A 13,495-nucleotide genomic window follows, 5' to 3' on the forward strand; every position below is an offset into this window, starting at 1 on the left:
AAATATTTAAATGAACTCCAGTGTAATGCAATTGAATGGAATGGAATTGAACGAAATGGAATCCAATGGAATGGACTGGAGTGCAGTGGATTCGAATGGAATGGACTGGAATGGAATTGTCTCAAAAGGAATGGAACGGAAAGGAACGGAACGGAATGGAACGGAAGGAATGGAATGGAATCGAATAGAATGGACCAGAATGGAATGGACCAGAATGGAATTGACTGGAATGTAATATACTCGAATGGAATATATTGTAATGGAAATGACACGAACGGTTTGGAATGAATGGACTAGACTAGAAAGTTCTCCCTGGAATGGTTTCCAACTTAAAGCAATCGAATGGAATGGAATTGAATGAAATGGAATCAAATGGATTGGAATGGAATGGAAACGACTTGTAGGGAAAGCACTGCAGTGGAGTGGACTCGAATGGAATGGACTGGAAAGGAATGGACTCTAACGGAATGCACTCGAAAGCAATGCAATAGAAAGGAACGGAATGGAATGGAATGGAATGGAATGGAATGGAATGGAATGGAATGGATTGGACTCGGAAAGAATGGACCAGAATGGAATGGTCTCGAATTAAACGCAAACAAAGCACATGGAATCTAACGGAATTGTATTGAATGGAGTGGCATGGAATGGAATACACAGGAAAGGAATGCACTGCAATGCAATGAACTCAAATGGAACGGACTGGAAAGGAATGGAATGGATTCAAAAAGAAACCAATCAAAAGGAGTGGAATGGAATGGAATGAAATGGAGTGCACTTGAAAGGAATGGTCTAGATGGAACAGTCTCGAATAGAATGCAATACAATGGAATGGAATGGAATGGAATCAAATGGAATAGATTCGAATGGAATGGACTGGAATGGACTGGAATGGAAAGGAATGGAATGGGATGGAATGGAATGGAATGGAATGGAAAGGCATGGAATAGAATGGAATGGACTCCATTGGAATGAACTCGAATGGAATGCAATCAAAGGAAATGGAGTGGAATGGAATCAAATGAAATGGAATGGAATGGACTAGAAACAAACGGAATGGAATTTTATGGAATGCAATGGATTTGAATAGAAGGGAATCGAATGAAATAGAATGGAATTGAATGGAATGGAGTGGAATGTAATCGAATGGAATTGTATGGCAGGGAAAGGAATGGAATCGAATGGAATGGAATGCAATGGATTGTAATGAACTATATAGAACAAAATGGAATAGAAGTAAATGGAATGGAATGGAATGGAATGGAATGGAATGGAATGGAATGGAATGGAATGGAATGGAAATGATTCTAATGGAATGGACTGCAATTGAATGGAATCGTATGGAATGGACTGGACTGGAATGGAATGGATTGGAATGGAATGGAATGGAAAGGAATGGAATGGAATGGAATGGAATGGAATGAAAAGGACTCGAATGGAATGGAATTCAATCAAACGTAATCAAATGGAATGCAATGGACCGGAAAGTAATGGATTAGAATGGAATGTACTGGAGTGGAATGGAATCATAAGCAATGGAATTAAATGTAACGGAATTAAATGGAATGGAATGGAATCAAATGGAATTGAATCAAATGGAATGGAATATAATGGAATGGACCGGAATTCAGTAGACTGGAATGGAACAGTCTTGAATAAAATGGAATTGAATGGAATAGAATGGAATGGAGTAGAGTGGAATAGAATGGAATGGAAATGAATGGAAAGGAATGGAATGGAATCAAAAGGAATGGGACGGAATGGAATCGAAGGGAATGGAATAAAATGGAAAAGAATCTAGTGGAACGGAATGGAAAGGAATGGAGTTGATTTGAATGAAACGGATTGGAAAGGAAAGGAATACATTAGAATGGAATGGACTCAAAAATAATGGGCTGTAATGGAATGGACTCAAATCAAATGGACTTAAATGTGTTGGACTCTAACGGAATGGAAAGGAATGGAGTGGACTTCATTGTGATAGATTGGAATGAAATTGACTGGAATGGAATGGAAAAGAATGGAATAGACTCTATTGGAATGGAGAGGAATGGAATGGAATAGAATGGAAGGACTAGAATGTACTGGAAAAAATTGGAATGAACTCCAGTGTAATGCAATTGAATGGATTGGAATTGAACGAAATGGAATCCAATGGAATGGACTGGAGTGCAATGGATTCAAATGTCATGGATTGGAATGGCATGGCATGGCATGGACTGGAAAGGCATGGCATGGCATGGCATGGCATGGCATGGCATGGCATGGGACGGGACGGGACGGGACGGGAGGGGATGGGATGGGACGGAATGGAATGGAACGGAACGGAACAGAACGGAACGGAACGGAAGGAATGGAATGGACCAGAATGGAATGGACCAGAATGGAATTGACTGGAATGTAATATACTCGAATGGAATGTATTGTAATGGAAAGGACACGAATGGTTTGTAATGAATGGACTAGACTGGAAAGTTCTCCCTGGAATGGTTTCCAACGGAAAGCAACCGAATGGAATGGAATTGAATGAAAAGGAATCAAATGGAGTGGAATGGAATGGAAACGACTTGTAGGGAAAGCACTGCAGTGGAGTGGACTCGAATGGAATGGACTGGAAAGGAATGGACTCTAACGGAATGCACTCGAAAGGAATGTAATAGAAAGGAACGGAATGGAATGGAATGGAATGGAATGGAATGGAATGGAATGGAATGGAATGGAATGGACTCGGAAAGAATGGACCAGAATGGAATGGTCTCGAAATAAACGCAAACAAAGCACATGGAATCTAACGGAATTGTATTGAATGGAGTGGCATGGAATGGAATACACAGGAAAGGAATGCACTGCAATGCAATGAACGCAAAAGGAAAGGACTGGAAAGGAATGGAATGGATTCAAAAAGAAACCAATCAAAAGGAGTGGAATGGAATGGAATGAAATGTAATGCACTCGAAAGGAATGGTCTGGAATGGAACAGTCTCAAATAGAATGCAATCGAATGGAATGGAATGGAATGGAATGGAATGGAATGGAATGGAATGGAATGGAATGGAAAGGCATGGAATGGAATGGAATGGACCTCATTGGAATGAACTTGAATGGAATGCAATCAAAGGGAATGGAATGGAATGGAATCAAATGAAATGGAATGGAATGGACTAGAAACAAACGGAATGGAATTTTATGGAATGCAATGGATTCGAAAAGAAGGGAATCAAATGAAATAGAATGGAATTGAATGGAATGGATTGGAATGGAATCGAATGGAATTGCATGGCAGGGAAAGGAATGGAATAGAATGGAATGGAATGCAATGGATTGTAATGAACTGGATAGAACAAAATGGAATAGAAGTAAACTGAATGGAATGGAATGGAATTTAATGGAATGGAATGGAAATGATTCTAATGGAATGGACTGCAATTGAGTGGAATCGTATGGAATGGACTGGAGTGGAATGGAATGGATTGGATTGGAATGGAATGGAATGGAATGGAATGGAATGGATTGAAAAGGACTCGAATGGAATGGAATTCAATCAAAAGTAATCAAATGGAATGCAATGGACCGGAAAGTAATGGATTAGAATGGAATGTACTGGAGTGGAATGGAATTAAATGTAATGGAATTAAATGGAATGGAATGGAATGGAATGAAATCAAATGGAATTGAATCAAATGGAATGGAATCAAATGGAATGGAATCTAATGGAATGGACTGGAATTGAGTAGACTGTAAAGGTACGGTCTTGAATGAAATGGAATTGAATGGAATAGAATGGAATGGAGTAGAGTGGAATAGAATGGAATGGAAATGAATGGAAAGGAATGGAAAGGAATGGAACGGAATCAAAAGGAATGGGATGGAATGGAATCAAAGGGAATGGAATAAAATGGAAAAGAATCCAGTGGAATGGAATGGAAAGGAATGGAGTTGATTTGAATGCAACGGATTGGAAAGGAAAGGAATACATTGGAATGGAATGGACTCGAAAATAATTGGCTGTAATGGAATGGACTCAAATCAAATGGACTTGAATGTGTTGGACTCGAATGGAATGGAAAGGAATGGAGTGGACTTCATTGTAATAGACTGGAATGAAATTGACTAGAATGGGATGGAAAAGAATGGAATAGACTCTATTGCAATGGAATGGAACGGAATGGAGTGGAATAGAATGGAAGGACTCGAATGTACTGGAAAAAATTGGAATGAACTCCAGTGTAATGCAATTGAATGGAATGGAATTGAACGAAATGGAATCCAATGGAATGGACTGGAGTGCAATGGATTCGAATGGAATGGACTGGAATGGAATGGTCTCAAATGGAACGGAACGGAACGGAACGGAAGGAATGAAATGGAATCGAATGGAATGGACCAGAATGGAATGGACCAGAATGCAATTGACTGGAATGTAATATACTCGAATGGAATTTATTGTAATGGAAAGGACACGAATGGTTTGGAATGAATGGACTAGACTGGAAAGTTCTCCCTGGAATGGTTTCCAACGGAAAGCAATCGAATGGAATGGAATTGAACGAAATGGAATCAAATGGAGTGGAGTGGAATGGAAACGACTTGTAGGGAAAGCACTGCAGTGTTGTGGACTCGAATGGAATGGACTGGAAAGGAATGGACTCTAACGGAATGCACTAGAAAGGAATGCAATAGAAAGGAACGGAAGGGAATGGAATGGAATGGAATGGAATGGAATGGAATGGAATGAAAAGGACTCGAAAGGAATGGAATTCAATCAAAAGTAATCAAATGGAATGCAATGGACCGGAAAGTAATGGATTAGAATGGAATGTACTGGAGTGGAATGGAATCAAAAGGAATGGAATTAAATGCAATGGAATTAAACGGAATGGAATGGAATGGAATGGAATGGAATGGAATCAAATGGAATTGAATCAAATGGAATGGAATCAAATGGAATGGACTGGAATTGAGTAGACTGGAATGGAACGGTCTTGAATGAAATGGAATTGAATGGAATAGAATGGAATGGAGTAGAGTGGAATAGAATGGAATGGAAATGAATGGAAAGGAATGGAAAGGAATGGAATGGAATCAAAAGGAATGGGATGGAATGGAATCGAAGGGAATGGAATAAAATGGAAAAGAATCTAGTGGAATGGAATGGAAAGGAATGGAGTTGATTTGAATGCAATGGATTGGAAAGGAAAGGAATACATTGGAATGGAATGGACTTGAAAATAATGGGCTGTAATGGAATGGACTCAAATCAAATGGACGTGAATGTGTTGGACTCGAATGGAATGGAAAGGAATGGAGTGAACTTCATTGTGATAGACTGGAATGAAATTGACTGGAATGGAATGGAAAAGAATGGAATAGACTCTATTGGAATGGAATGGAATGGAGTGGAATAGAATGGAAGGACTCGAATGTACTGGAAAAAATTGGAATGAACTCCAGTGTAATGCAATAGAATGGAATGGAATTGAACGAAATGGAATCCAATGGAAGGGACTGGAGTGCAATGGATTCGAATGGCATGGAATGGAATGGCATGGCATGGACTGGAAAGGCATGGCATGGCATGGCATGGCATGGCATGAAATTGCATGGCATGGCACGGGACGGGATGGGATGGGATGGGATGGGATGGAATGGAATGGAATTGAACGAAATTGAATCCAATGGAATGGACTGGAGTGCAATGGGTTCGAATGGAATGGACTGGAATGGAATGTTCTCAAATGGAACTGAACGGAACGGAACGGAAGGAATGGAATGGAATCGAATGGAATCGACCAGAATGGAATGGACCAGAATGGAATTGACTGGAATGTAATATACTCGAATGGAATGTATTGTAATGGAAAGGACACGAATGGTTTGGAATGAATGGACTAGACTGGATAGTTTTCCCTGGAATGGTTTCCAACGGAAAGCAATCGAATGGAATGGAATTGAATGAAATGGAATCAAATGGAGTGGAATGGAATGGAAACGACTTGTAGGGAAAGCACTGCAGTGGAGTGGACTCGAATGGAATGGACTGGAAAGGAATGGACTCTAACGGAATGCACGCGAAAGGAATGCAATAGAAAGGAACGGAAGGGAATGGAATGGAATGGAATGGAATGGACTCGGAAAGAATGGACCAGAATGGAATGGTCTCGAATTAAACGCAAACAAAGCACATGGAATCTAACGGAATTGTATTGAATGGAGTGGCATGGAATGGAATACACAGGAAAGGAATGCACTGCAATGGAATGAACTCAAATGGAACGGACTGGAATGGAATGGAATGGATTCAAAAAGAAACCAATCAAAAGGAGTGGAATGGAATGGAATGGAATGGAATGCACTCGAAAGGAATGGTCTAGAATGGAACAGTCTCAAATAGAATGCAATCGAATGGAATGGAATGGAATCAAATGGAATAGATTCGAATGGAATGGACTGGAATGGACTTGAATGGACTGGAATGGAAAGGAATGGAATGGAATGGAATGGAACGGAATGGAATGGAATGGAATGGAATGGCATGGCATGGAATCGAATGGAATGGACCCCATTGGAATGAACTTAAATGGAAAGCAATCAAAGGGAATGGAATGGAATGGAATCAAATGAAATGGAATGGAATGGACTAGAAACAAACGGAATGGAATTTTATGGAATGCAGTGGATTCGAATAGAAGGGAATCGAATGAAATAGAATGGAATTGAATGGAATGGCGTGGAATGGATTCGAATGGAATTGCATGGCAGGGAAAGGAACGGAATCGAATGGAATGGAATGCAATGGATTGCAATGAACTGGATAGAACATAATGGAATGGAAGTAAATAGAATGGAATGGAATGGAATTGAATGGAATGGAAATGATTCTAATGGAATGGACTGCAATTGAGTGGAATCGTATGGAATGGACTGGAATGGAGTGGAATGGAATGGAATGAAAAGGACTCGAATGGAATGGAATTCAATCAAAAGTAATCAAATGGAATGCAATGGACCGGAAAGTAATGGATTAGAATGGAATGTATTGGAGTGGAATGGAATTAAAAGGAATGGAATTAAATGCAATGGAATTAAACGGAATGGAATGGAATGGATTGGAATCAAATGGAATTGAATCAAATGGAATGGAGTCAAATGGAATGGAATCTAATGGAATGGACTGGAATTGAGTAGACTGGAATGGAACGGTCTTGAATGAAATGGAATTGAATGGAATAGAATGGAATGGAGTAGAGTGGAATAGAATGGAATGGAAATGAATGGAAAGGAATGGAAAGGAAAGGAATGGAATCAAAAGGAATGGGATGGAATGGAATCGAAGGGAATGGAATAAAATGGAAAAGAATCTAGTGGAATGGAATGGAAAGGAATGGAGTTGATTTGAATGCAATGGATTGGAAAGGAAAGGAATACATTGGAATGGAATGGACTCGAAAATAATGGGCTGTAATGGAATGGACTCAAATCAAATGGACTTGAATATGTTGGACTCGAATGGAATGGAAAGGAATGGAGTGGACTTCATTGTAATAGACTGGAATGAAATTGACTGGAATGGAATGGAAAAGAATGGAATAGACTCTTTTGGAATGGAATGGAAAGGAGTGGAATAGAATGGAAAGACTGGAATGTACTGGAAAAAATTGGAATGAACTCCAGTGTAATGCAATTCAATGGAATGGAATTGAACGAAATGGAAACCAATGGAATGGACTGGAGTGCAATGGATTTGAAAGGCATGGAATGGAATGGAATGGCATGGCATGGAATGGAAAGGCAGGGCATGGCATGGCATGGCATGGCATGGCATGGAATGGCATCGCATCGCATGGCATGGAATGGCAAGGCATGGGATGGAATGGCATGGAATGGCATGGCATGGCATGGGACGGGACGGGATGGGATGGGATGGGATGGGATCGAATGGAATGGAGTGGAATGGAATGGAATGGAATGCAATCGAATGGAAGGAATGGAATGGAATCGAATGGAATGGACCAGAATGGAATTGACTGGAATGTAATATACTCGAATGGAATGTATTGTAATGGAAAGGACACGAATGGTTTCGAATGAATGGACTAGACTGGAAAGTTCTCCCTGGAATGGTTTCCAACGGAAAGCAATCGAATGGAATGGAATTGAATGAAATGGAATCAAATGGAGTGGAATGGAATGGAAAAGACTTGTAGCGAAAGCACTGCAGTGGAGTGGACTCGAATCGAATGGACTGGAAAGGAATGGACTCTAATGGAATGCACTCGAAAGGAATGCAATAGAAAGCTACGGAAAGGAATGGAATGGAATGGAATGGAATGGAATGGAATGGAATGGAATGGAATGGTCTCAGAAAGAATGGACCAGAATGGAATGGTCTCGAATTAAACGCAAACAAAGCACATGGAATCTAACAGAATTGTACTGAATGGAGTGGCATGGAATGGAATGCACAGGAAAGGAAAGCACTGCAATGGAATGAACTCAAATGGAACGGACTGGAATGGAATGGAATGGATTCAAAAAGAAACCAATCAAAAGGAGTGGAATGGAATGGAATGGAATGGAATGCACTCGAAAGGAATGGTCTAGATTGGAACAGTCTCAAATAGAATGCAATCGAATGGAATGGAAAGGAATCAAATGGAATAGATTCGAATGGAATGGACTGGAATGGACTTGAATGGACTGGAATGGAAAGGAATGGAAAGGAATGGAATGGAATGGACTGGAATGGACTGGAATGGAATGGAATGGAAAGGAATGAAATGGAATGGAATGGAATGGAATGGAATGGAATGGACCCCGTTGGAATTAACTTGAATGGAATGCAATCAAAGGGAATGGAATGGAATACAATCAAAGGGAATGGAATGGAATGGACTAGAAACAAACGGAATGGAATTTTATGGAATGCAGTGGATTCGAATAGAAGGGAATCGAATGAAATAGAATGGAATTGAATGGAATGGCGTGGAATGGATTCGAATGGAATTGCATGGCAGGGAAAGGAATGGAATCGAATGGAATGGAATGCAATGGATTGCAATGAACTGGATAGAACATAATGGAATGGAAGTAAATAGAATGGAATGGAATGGAATGGAATGGAATGGAATGGAAATGATTCTAATGGAATGGACTGCAATTGAGTGGAATCGTATGGAATGGACTGGAATGGAGTGGAATGGAATGGAATGAAAAGGACTCGAATGGAATGGAATTCAATCAAAAGTAATCAAATGGAATGCAATGGACCGGAAAGTAATGGATTAGAATGGAATGTATTGGAGTGGAATGGAATTAAAAGGAATGGAATTAAATGCAATGGAATTAAACGGAATGGAATGGAATGGATTGGAATCAAATGGAATTGAATCAAATGGAATGGTGTCAAATGGAATGGAATCTAATGGAATGGACTGGAATTGAGTAGACTGGAATGGAACGGTCTTGAATGAAATGGAATTGAATGGAATAGAATGGAATGGAGTAGAGTGGAATAGAATGGAATGGAAATGAATGGAAAGGAATGGAAAGGAAAGGAATGGAATCAAAAGGAATGGGATGGAATGGAATCGAAGGGAATGGAATAAAATGGAAAAGAATCTAGTGGAATGGAATGGAAAGGAATGGAGTTGATTTGAATGCAATGGATTGGAAAGGAAAGGAATACATTGGAATGGAATGGACTCGAAAATAATGGGCTGTAATGGAATGGACTCAAATCAAATGGACTTGAATATGTTGGACTCGAATGGAATGGAAAGGAATGGAGTGGACTTCATTGTAATAGACTGGAATGAAATTGACTGGAATGGAATGGAAAAGAATGGAATAGACTCTTTTGGAATGGAATGGAAAGGAGTGGAATAGAATGGAAAGACTGGAATGTACTGGAAAAAATTGGAATGAACTCCAGTGTAATGCAATTCAATGGAATGGAATTGAACGAAATGGAAACCAATGGAATGGACTGGAGTGCAATGGATTCGAAAGGCATGGAATGGAATGGAATGGCATGGCATGGAATGGAAAGGCAGGGCATGGCATGGCATGGCATGGCATGGCATGGAATGGCATCGCATCGCATGGCATGGAATGGCAAGGCATGGGATGGAATGGCATGGAATGGCATGGCATGGCATGGCATGGGACGGGACGGGATGGGATGGGATGGGATGGGATCGAATGGAATGGAGTGGAATGGAATGGAATGGAATGCAATCGAATGGAAGGAATGGAATGGAATCGAATGGAATGGACCAGAATGGAATTGACTGGAATGTAATATACTCGAATGGAATGTATTGTAATGGAAAGGACACGAATGGTTTCGAATGAATGGACTAGACTGGAAAGTTCTCCCTGGAATGGTTTCCAACGGAAAGCAATCGAATGGAATGGAATTGAATGAAATGGAATCAAATGGAGTGGAATGGAATGGAAAAGACTTGTAGCGAAAGCACTGCAGCGGAGTGGACTCGAATCGAATGGACTGGAAAGGAATGGACACTAATGGAATGCACTCGAAAGGAATGCAATAGAAAGCTACGGAAAGGAATGGAATGGAATGGAATGGAATGGAATGGAATGGAATGGAATGGAATGGTCTCAGAAAGAATGGACCAGAATGGAATGGTCTCGAATTAAACGCAAACAAAGCACATGGAATCTAACAGAATTGTACTGAATGGAGTGGCATGGAATGGAATGCACAGGAAAGGAAAGCACTGCAATGGAATGAACTCAAATGGAACGGACTGGAATGGAATGGAATGGATTCAAAAAGAAACCAATCAAAAGGAGTGGAATGGAATGGAATGGAATGGAATGCACTCGAAAGGAATGGTCTAGATTGGAACAGTCTCAAATAGAATGCAATCGAATGGAATGGAAAGGAATCAAATGGAATAGATTCGAATGGAATGGACTGGAATGGACTGGAATGGACTGGAATGGAAAGGAATGGAAAGGAATGGAATGGAATGGACTGGAATGGACTGGAATGGAATGGAATGGAATGGAATGGAATGGAATGGAATGGAATGGAATGGAATGGACCCCGTTGGAATTAACTTGAATGGAATGCAATCAAAGGGAATGGAATGGAATACAATCAAAGGGAATGGAATGGAATGGACTAGAAACAAACGGAATGGAATTTTATGGAATGCAGTGGATTCGAATAGAAGGGAATCGAATGAAATAGAATGGAATTGAATGGAATGGAGTGAAATGGAATCGATTGGAATTGCATGGCAGGGAAAGGAATGGAATCGAATGGAATGGAATGCAATGGATTGTAATGAACAGGATAGAACATAATGGAATGGAAGTAAATGGAATGGAATGGAATGGAATGGAATGGAATGGAATGGAATGGAATGGAATGGAATGGAATGGAATGGCACGGAACGGAAATGATTCTAATGGAATGGACTGCAATTGAGTGAAATCGTATGGAATGGACTGGACTGGAATGGAATGGATTTGAATGGAATGGAATGGAATGGAATGGAATGAAAAGTACTCGAATGGAATGGAATTCAATCAAAAGTAATCAACTGGAATGCAATGGACTGGAAAGCAATGGATTAGAATGGAATATACTGGAGTGGAATGGAATCAAAAGGAATGGAATTAAATGTAATGGAATTAAATGGAATGGAATGGAATGGAATGGAATCAAATGGAATGGAATCAAATGGAATGGAATTTAATGGAATGGACTGGAATTGAGTAGACTGGAAAGGAACCGTCTTGAATGAAATGGAATTGAATGGAATAGAATGGAATGGAGTAGAGTGGAATAGAATGGAATGGAAATGAATGGAAAGGAATGGAAAGGAATGGAATGGAATCAAAAGGAATGGGATGGAATGGAATCGAAGGGAATGGAATAAAATGGAAAAGAGTCTAGTGGAATGGAATGGAAAGGAATGGAGCTGATTTGAATGCAATGGATTGGAAAGGAAAGGAATACATTGGAGTGGAATGGACTCCAAAATAATGGGCTGTAATGGAATGGACTCAAATCAAATGGACTTGAATGTGTTGGACTCGAATGGAATGGAAAGGAATGGAGTGGAATTCATTGTGAAAGACTGGAATGAAATTGACTGGAATGGAATGGAAAAGAATGGAAAAGACTCTATTGGAATGGAATGGAATGGACTGGAATAGAATGGAAGGATTCGAATGTACTGGAAAAAATTGGAATGAACTCCAGTGTAATTCAATTGAATGGAATGGAATTGAACGAAATGGAATCCAACGGAATGGACTGGAGTGCAATGGATTCGAATGGAATGGACTGGAATGGAATGGTCTCAAATGGAATGCAAAGGAATGGAATCTAATGGAATGGAATGGAATGGAATGGAATGGAATGGAATGGAATGGAATGGAATGGAATGGAATGGAATGGAATGGAATAGAATGGAATCGAAAGGAATGGAATGGAATGGAATGGAATGGAATGGAATGGAATGGAATGGAATCATATGGAATAGAATGGAAGTTATTAGAATCAAATTAAATGGAATTGAAAGGAATCCAGTGGATTCGAAAGGAATGGAATGGAATGGAATTAAATGGAATGGAATGGAACAGTCTCGAATGGAATGGAATGTGATGGAATGGAATCTAGCAAAATTAAATGGGCTGCAATGGAATGGAATGGACTGGAAAAGACTCGAATGGAATAGAGTGGAACGGAGTGGAATCCTATGGAATGAAATGGAATGGAATCAAGAGAATGGAATGCAATGGACTCGAATAGAATGGAATCGAATTGTGTGGATTCTAACGGAATGGAATCCAGTGGAAAAGAATTCAGTTGAATGGATCTGAAAGGAACTGACTCGAATGGAAAGGAATTGAATGGAATTGAATGCAATGCAAAGACTGGAGTTGAATGAAATGGAATGGAATGCAATGCAATTGTCTCGAATGGAATTGAATGGAATGGAATGGAATTGAATGGAATGGAATCAAATGGACTGGAATGGAAGTGAATTGAATGGAGTCCAATGGAATAAACTCGAATGGAATGCAGTCAAATGGAATGCACACAAGTGGAATGAATTGGAAAGGTATGGAGTGGAATAGAATATAATGGAGTGGAATCAAATGGAATGGAATGGAAGGGATGGGAGACATATGGAATGGAATGGAATGTAGTAAAAAGGAATCGAATGGAATGTAAAGGAAAGTAATGGAAAAGAATAGAATTGAAAGCAATGGAATTGAATGGAATGGCCTCAAACGGAATGGAATGGCATGGTATGGAATTGAACAAAATGGAATGGTATGGAATGAAATAGAATGGAAGGGAATGGAATGTAATGGACTGGGAAGCATTTGAATCGAATGGACTGGTATCAAGTGGAATCGTATGGATTGGAATAGAATAGAATGGAATGGAATGGAATGAAATGGAATGGAATGGAATGGACTCAAAAGGAATGGAATCGAATGGAAT

Source organism: Gorilla gorilla, chromosome Y (assembly GCF_029281585.2).
Source record: "Gorilla gorilla gorilla isolate KB3781 chromosome Y, NHGRI_mGorGor1-v2.1_pri, whole genome shotgun sequence".
Lineage (NCBI taxonomy): Eukaryota > Metazoa > Chordata > Mammalia > Primates > Hominidae > Gorilla > Gorilla gorilla.